The 8,704-nt window shown below is 35.6% G+C and overlaps 1 pseudogene; it reads right to left on the bottom strand.

Annotated features, from left to right (window-relative positions):
* Positions 1–5,920: 5,920 nt before the first annotated feature.
* Positions 5,921–8,220, bottom strand: LOC123253796 (annotated as a pseudogene).
* Between the last annotated feature and the right edge of the window lie 484 nt (positions 8,221–8,704).

Raw genomic sequence — 8,704 nt, 5'->3', positions numbered from 1 at the left:
ACACTTAATTCCCAAGAAACTAATTTTCTGATGTTATTTCAATAATATGTAAAACTGAATCTCTTAAGTATCATTAAAAATAATTCTAAAATTTTGCTCCTAAGGCCAAGATGTTAAGAATTTTTTATTTCATTCTTTCAAGGGCAATAATGAAAGTTTTGTGAGTTTTAAACTTTTCCACACATCAACACAATCTTATGAAAAAATAATGCTTCATGAAGGATTCTTTCAAGTGTTAAATAAACAAGCATGAAGAGATACTGGGAGATTGAGAGAAAATATTTCTAATGCTCTTATGTAACAGAATGTTATCCAGAAAGATTATACGTGAAACAGATCAACTCTAACATTGACACAACAAGGTTTAAAATAAAAATTGAAACTAATAATTTCTTATAAATTTTAGAATTATTAGATTGGTTGAATCAGAATCTGACATAAAATATCCATATCTTAATAAAACATGTGGTAGTTTCTCACACTATCTTTATGTACTTGATAAAATAATGTACATTGGAAGATATAATGCCAGTATGTAGATTGAGATTTTGTTGAACCACATCCAAAGAGGTTAATTAAACATCATCCTGGTTGATGCCTCAGGACGCTATCTTGGCCATGAGATCATTATTTCTATAAAAGTCCTGGGTGAATATATAGGATGCTTATCCAATTTGCAGGTGACAACAGCTGATAGGGTTGACTAACATGTCATGTGACAAATTAGAACATCTCAATTGCTTAACAAGAATAAAGTACCTAGCAAAGTGCTTTACATAGTCAATAGATATCTCTAGAATAAATGAATGCAAGGTTCCTCCTTTTAGGCTCAAAAAAAGTAAGTTGCACGGGATCAGAAGTAGATTGACAGAAATTCCATGGAAAAGAAGCTTGAGAGTTTTCATTGTCTAAAAATCAACAGGATTAAAAACACTAAAATAAATAAAATAAAAATAAAAGGTCTTAAGTAACAGAAAATCAAATAATTGAACTAGGTACTAATCAGATCAGATAGAATATCTGAACATTACAGAAATAATACTGAACTAGAGGGCATCCAGAAGAAGCTCATAAATATGGTAAAAGACCTAGAAAGCAGAAGATGGGAAGAACGTTTAGAAAACTATGATGTTCGGCCTGGAGAAGAAGACTTAGTGAGTATGTTGTGACTACCTTCACATTTCTGAAGTGTTTCTCTGTTAAAAGTCAGAATATAGTTGGAGTGGTATTGTTCCATAGGGGAGAGTGAGAACCAATTTCTGTTATATGTAGGTTTCATCTCAATACAAAAAGGAGCTTTCTAATATTTAGAGCTAATGAACAAATCAAAGGGACAGAAGAAGGTAAAAGGGGTAGGTAGATTGCCTCAGAAGTCTGGCATTAGAACAAAGAAAGCTAAAAGTGGGTGACTATCAGGAAAATATCAGAGAAGGATTCCTGCATTAGAAAGGATTTTGGACCATATTAAATGACCCTCTTGGATAACATTCTAATTTTAAAACCCTATAAATATTAGATAACCTTCTAAGGTTTATTCTAACTCTAAGGCTTTATTTTCCATAACTGTAAAAAAATAAAATAAACAATAAACAAGTATATTTTAGTTGCAAGACACTCGGGATATAGTTGAAACAAGTTATAATTATGAGTACATTTATTAGAAAAAGTTAACTTAATCCAACCTTGTCTTCTCTTTAATACATTTTTATGTCACGATGTTACAGAGTGCCAAGGAAAATAACTCCTTTTTGTACATCAATAATTATTCAAATCATATCACCCAAAATGGGAAAAAACTAATTAATTATTAATAGTTTAACTTCTCTACATTGTGTATTATTTTAAATATGTAACATGTTTTAAATATATTAAATTTAAAGTTCACACTTACCAGTGGCTATAAAACTAAATTAAAAAGGCACAGGATTTGTAATCTGAGAACAACCTACAGCAAATATATAATCTTATTAGAAACCATCATACAAAAAAAGTCAGAAGTAGCACATAAATTCAGTAAAGAGTCCAAAGGACTAGGGTCAGATAAAAACATTATTCATATAGTTATTATAACAAAAATAACTATGAATAGAGAAATTAAATATCAGACACTAAAAACCAAAAACCTTAAAACCCTGCAGTCCTAACCTAACGTGTTTTGGTACATTCTGATAGCTAAATTTCTTAATGATTTAAATCCAAAAAAGAATCATGTGTTCAGAATAGCAACAGAGATAATATAATAAGGGAATATGGCACTCAAAGCTCTTCATAAATAAGTCATTGATGAAATTTAAAAGAAAAGTTACACTTACAGTCATATACACGAAAGATTTGTACAGAGCATTAGTCATCTAAAGTACATCACACCAAAATGTAATAAAAAACAATGTCTGTTTTTTTTTCCCTCTACATATTTTTTTTCAAAAATTGTGCAATTTAAATGCTAAAAGAAATTTCAGGAAAAGGAAGGTAACAGTTTTTTTCCAGAATAGCATCATTTCAAGTATATCACTTTTAAAATCTATAAAAAACTTATTTTAATATTTAAACAATTAGAACACCACACCCTTGCTGACCATGTGCTGATATTAAGCTACACTCCTGACTGATGATGACGACACGTGGTGCTAGGCACTGTGGAGATAGAAGAAACTTGTCAAAAGAGCAGAAGCATATTCTTGAAAAAGACATTTAAAAAAAGTATCATATAAAATTATTGTTCGAAGCTCTACTATTGGTCCAATAGAAAAAGGTTATAAAAATTTGAGGCTTAAAATAGTCAGCATGAGCCACTTGAAAGTTGACAAGAAGTGATTCCAGAAGTATTCTGAAGAAGAAACTTAAAAAGAAATTAATAAAATCATATTATTTTAAAGGCCAAATTTGCTTTCACATTCTCTGTCAACAGAGATACAGGTTATAAGTTTTTACATCACCAAACATGTTTCACTTTTAGATGAGAGAAACAATTAGACACAACATAGATTATTCAAATCAATACAGTCATTATCCCTGAGTTAACAATATAAGTACAGTACACAGATTTAGGTGTGCAATATCTGAAATTTCCAACAAATGAAATGACATTCAAGTTAAGAACAACCTAAGAGATAGGGTGCAAGATTTGAAATAGATGCAACATTCAAAACTAAGTGGGTATTCTTTTTTTTTTCTTGGAACCTATGAACATTATTTCTAAATTCAACCATCTCATTTTCAAAGTTTCTCTAAACTTTATGAAAATCCTTAAAACAGTGAAATTAAAGCATATTGAATTTGTAGCTACCATGGAATTACTTTTTTGCTTGATAAACACAAACATTTAAAAGTTTCACTAGCCTGGCTCCAAGTCAAAGAAACATTCCATTGTGGGGAGAGAAATCTTATTAAAATAGTTTAGGAACAAACTTGATTATAAATGAAGATTGGCCTATTTCAGCCCAAGATTGAATAATACATTTTTTTTATTTCTTTCTTGAATGAAGCATTGAGAAACAACATAGTTTTAAAAGTAAGGTATGACATACTGACTTGCTTTTTTTTTTCTTTAATCATTTTACTCTTTAGAAGAACAGAATATCCTACACTCTGAAGTAGAAATAAGTTAGGTTTGATTTGCAAACAAAGTTATTACCTAAGCTAGAACCCTCTAATCAATATAACATCTTAAACATTCACTCTATTTTCAGGGCAATAAAGAAAAGTTATAGGCAATCCCCACTTTGGGAAATTTTTCTACCAAGCAATTTTTATGGATCTAGACATTTTAATCCAAAAATATCTTTGTATATCACAATGTTTCTATATTTCAAAAGGTCAGAAAATAAAATATAAAGTTTTTGTGACTGCCTTGGAAAAAATTGTTAAAAAAAAACACTTCTTACTGCTAGAATTTAATCAAAGTGCTACCAATATGAACACGCATCAGACAAATAAATTAAAAGCTAATTTATTTCTCTGGTTTATTTAACAATAGTCAAAGCCTAAAACATTAAATAAGAAAACATAGCCAATGGGCAAGACTGAAAACAAGGGGTTTAAAAATAAAACAAACAAAACAAAAAATGAGACTAGTCTCATTGGAACAGTTTACAGTTTTGTCATTCAGAAATTTCAAGGAACAGAAGAGTGCATTGTACTGCTATTAAAAAAAACAACTAAGGACAAATTTAAATTGCACTGTACACTATTCCCGGCTTTAGGAGTCAGAGTGGAGAATGGAAGTGAATTCTACCAGCCATATTCTACCATGACCAACCTGGACACCACCTTCTCTCCTCCAACATGACAATGTCTCAGTAAGTTAACAAATGAAATACAAAAAGCCTAAAAGTATACAGTATGTCAAAAGTTTACGTATTTTCCTTTCAAAGGAAATATTTCTTCTGGTTGCTTTTAACCTGCAAATTTATTTCCAGACCAGATGCTCTCCTCCAAAAGGCGCATGAAATTCTCACCAACTCCAGGGTTGTTTTTGTTTTTTAATACTCACATATCCACACTCTGGCCCCAGGGAAGAATTTAGTAACTAGCTAAAATGGCCATTCCTGAAGCTTTTTACATGTTCTTTCCCAATATGGGTTGTTAAAATAGATGCACAGAATAGCCAGTGAGGTGAAACTACCATAGAAGATGGTTTGCCTCTTTGAATTCCATAACAGAAAAATGTTCAAGATCAAATAACGGAACATACTTTACCATATTACTTCATGCTTTCCTCAATACTAATTGTAAACACCTCAAACTGACTCAAAGGGTAAAACAGAACAGGGGGTGACACTGCAAATATATTTGGACAAATAGTGTAGCGTTAAATTCATTTCAATAAAGCAAATAATTGTTAAGGGCATGCTTTGTGCAAACCACTGGGCTGGGTACTGGCGATGTGAACCAAAAACCAAGTGCCTCTGCTTTTGAGGAGTTCAAGATAAAAGTATTAAATAATTTTCCTCCCAAATAACAAGACTTAAAAATCCTCATGGGCACTTGGCTACTTTCATGTAACAAACCAGAAAGCAGCCTGGGGACTTTTGCTTTGTTTTATTTTAAAAGCAAATCTTTGTAAGAGAAACATTATTTCTGCCAGCAAAAACTACCCTTATATTTAGGAAATATGAACTTAGGCATTCTGATTCAAAGCAAACTATCTCATACATAAGAATACCACAACCAGAAAAAAAAGATTCAATAACTTTAGAAGCTGCTTACATTAATATCACCTCTACAAGATGAATTTGACAAAAGGGAGAAGGATGTTTCAGAGCTGGCAGTATGACAAGAATCATAATAAAAATTTAATATATTTGAGGGAGAGGAAAGGAGGGGGAAGTGCTTCTGTATGCTCATTTGCACATTGAAACTAAACTTAAAGCTTCCTTCTCTTTAAAGTATATTTTTACTAAAAGGTTTTCATAATTTTCTGAGTGCCGTTCCCATTTAAAAAGTAAGTATCTTACATATTTATATATTAGATTAAAAAAAACTATAACTTAGGGCTCTAGGAAGGGGATTATATTTCTACTTGTTCTCCGATATCTCCCAAACACATAACTGAATTAAATGAGATACATAAAAATTTAAAAACCAATAAATTTAACTTGTCAAAACTCTTCAGAGGGACTTATCTAAGTGTGTTTCTAAATCTTTAATTTAATTTCTTTTTAAAAATTATTATTTATGTAGGGGCAAGGAATCACAGTCAAAACCTAAAGAGAACGCTCCATCTTTCTCATTTCAGTTAATATCAAAGACCAGCTTTCTTTTGTATTTTGAGATCAGTGATGGCAGGTACAAATACATGAAAATTAAAAACCAAGCCACTGTTACATCTTTTCTATATTTACAACAAAGCATCAAACAAGTTATTTTTGGTCACTTTTAAGGGAAACAGCTTTTCATTCATGCATTGTTAGCATCCCTGTCAGATGAATCCACTGTGTCTTATAGTAAAGAAATTGTTGCTTACATGAACTGTGTCACTTAAATTTGAAATCTATTCCTGTTCCAAACCCCATTCTCCCTCATCCTTATCTTCAGGTTCAGCTGCAGACCCATTTCGAGTGTTTTCATATAAAAAAATGTGCTCATCCACATGAGCTGGAGCGAGTCTGTTCCTCTTAGCACTTACAACAGGGGCAGATGCATCAAAAAGTCGTTCAGGGAAAACCCTTGTGGCTAAAATACACCAGTACTTCTGAAGTACCTTTGTTAAGACAGGAAACAAAGCCAATCAGTCAGACCACTGCTGAAGTGGGTCTTCATTTAGGCCAAGTACTTTTTGAGATTTAAAGTTGCTCAATTCCTCCACAATCTGGGCATGCCACTCCTGGATCTTCCACACCACCTGTTTGGCAGAAGACTTCTGCCAGGATGCTAGTTGGGTGTGGGGTAGAAGAAATGATCATTTTGATTCTTCAGAGAGTGAAAAGAGCTTTTCTTCAGGCCTGAAACCATTTTCTTTCACTTTTTCCAAAAGACTTTTTGCTTCTTCTACAACTCTGTTTTCAACCTGCTGCCATTCAAATGCAGAGAGGAATGGCAGTTTCTTACACCTGGGATCCAGGAAGGTTGCCACATTAAGGAAAATGTCTATCTTGGGGTCTCCTGGTATGTTGTTGACAGCGCTTTGGCTATCGCTTCCTTCGCCATACTGATTCCTTTCAACTCATTTTCTTTGATGCTCGGAGTTGTGTTGAGAAGCCTATGAAGGAGGGGTTTTCCCACGCTTTTTGTGGGATGCTTGGATGCAGACATCTTCTCAGCCACTTGTTTAAAGGGATGCAGCAGGGCCACCAGCCCCTCCATGGTGTCCCATTCACTGGTCTCCAACATAAGAGGATGGGGATTGCTATGTTCTACTAAAACAGCTGCAATGGCACACTGCTGCTCTTTGAGGCGCTGCAGCATGGCAAGTGTGCTTCCCCACCTGGAGACCCGGTCGCTCACCAGCCTGCAGTGCATGAGGTTCTGCTCTTTCTGCTTCTCACTTAACATGTACATGGCGCCTGGAGACTGCTGAAAATACTCCACCAGTTTCCCGCACCTCATCAAGAGACTCCCCAGCTTAGGGAGCTGGAAAGCTTGTTGTATTCCTGCATTGAAAGTCTGACCCAAACAAGGAATGTGAACTGGATTACCTAGAAGTGAGCAAATTTTCATGATATCTTTGCCATAATCTGTTGTAGCACCAAAGACTTTTGTGTGGAACCCCCAATCGATGAAGATCTCATAAAGGACTCTCATAATTGTCTCTGCAGCGTTTTCTTCAGGGACCTCAAATGTTTTTAAGCATCGTGACTTACCAGTCAAACAATGAGAAGAGCTGCTATTGAGGAAATGAATTGCAAGGGTCACATAAGACCTATTCTGGATTGGGCTTCTGCAAATATCAGTGGATATTCCACACCACAAAACATCAGCCAGTTCTTTCAAGACTATTTCTCTAACTGCACTGTACTTTTCAGGAATGGCTTTTGTGCAGAAAAATTTTCTGGTAGGAAGTTCATATCTTGGATCCGCTGTTTTCAAAAGAGTCTTAAATGTTGGCCCATCCAATATGGAAGAAGGATACATGCCCTCACAGATGAGGCTAATCACAGCAGAGGTCAGCTCCTGGTGCTTTTTGTTCTCATCGCTGTGGCTGGTCTTCATGATTAAAGTGTCCTGAACTGCCTACTGTGAGGACTCTGGCTTCAGTTTCGAAAAGGGAGTAGCAGAGGCCTCCCTCATCTGTTAGGTGTTACTCTTTACAAATTCACAAAATTCATCTGTAAGGAGAAATAAGGAGTCCAATCACATCCCGCATGGGGGATAGGCAGACATAATATCTGGAGGCAAGTGATGGAGTTGGTTGCAGACCAGCAAGGAGGCCATGGTAAGAGGATCAGAGGATACATGGAAGGAGGGAAGAGTAAGAAGACAGGAAAGAAGGAATGTGTCTAGGTTATGAAGAGCCCTGCCCTGAATGCCAAATTGAGGGTGTTGCATTTGATCCTTCAGGTGATGTGCAGGCTCTGGAATGGATTGAGCAGGGGATGCCATGATTAGAGTTCTGCTTTAGGAAGATCTCTTTGGTGGATGAGAGGTGGATGGGGCTGGGGTGAGGAAGACCTGGGGCAGGCAGACCCAACAGCAAGCTATTGAGATGCAAGAGTCATGGATGCAAGGAGTGGTGAAGGCTTGCTGCAGTGTGGTGACACTGTTAGAGGAGAGAAGGGGCATGTTGTAGAGATGCTGCAGAAGTGGAAAGAAAAGGCTTTTCTTTGGGAACACAGGTGAGATGGGGGAGTGTAAAGGGGAAAATTATGGTTGGTTGAGCTGAATATTAAAAAGGGTTGGTCACCAGGAATTGAATAAATATCAATTCCAAAATGATTTTTTTAGCAATTTATTTATAAAATATAGGAGAGAGTGAAAGTAGAGAAAAAAATCAGAGAGAAGATAGGGTAAGATAACCAAATTAACACACTGAGTAATTTGCTCCAGCTGCTGCCTCAACCCAGCCAGAGCTAATTAGTCCTCAGGCAGAAAAGCCTCAGCCTTGGGGGCAGCTGGGTAGCTCAGTGGATTGCGAGCCAGGCCTAGAGACAGGAGGTCCTAGGTTCAAATCTGGCCTCAGACACTTCCCAGCTGTGTGACCCTGGGCAAGTCACTTGACCCCCATTGCCCACCCTTACCACTCTTCCACCTATGAGCCAATACACAG

Source organism: Gracilinanus agilis, chromosome X, assembly GCF_016433145.1.
Source record: "Gracilinanus agilis isolate LMUSP501 chromosome X, AgileGrace, whole genome shotgun sequence".
In the NCBI taxonomy this organism is placed as follows: Eukaryota; Metazoa; Chordata; class Mammalia; order Didelphimorphia; family Didelphidae; genus Gracilinanus; species Gracilinanus agilis.
This window is presented reverse-complemented; position numbering and strand designations above follow the sequence as displayed.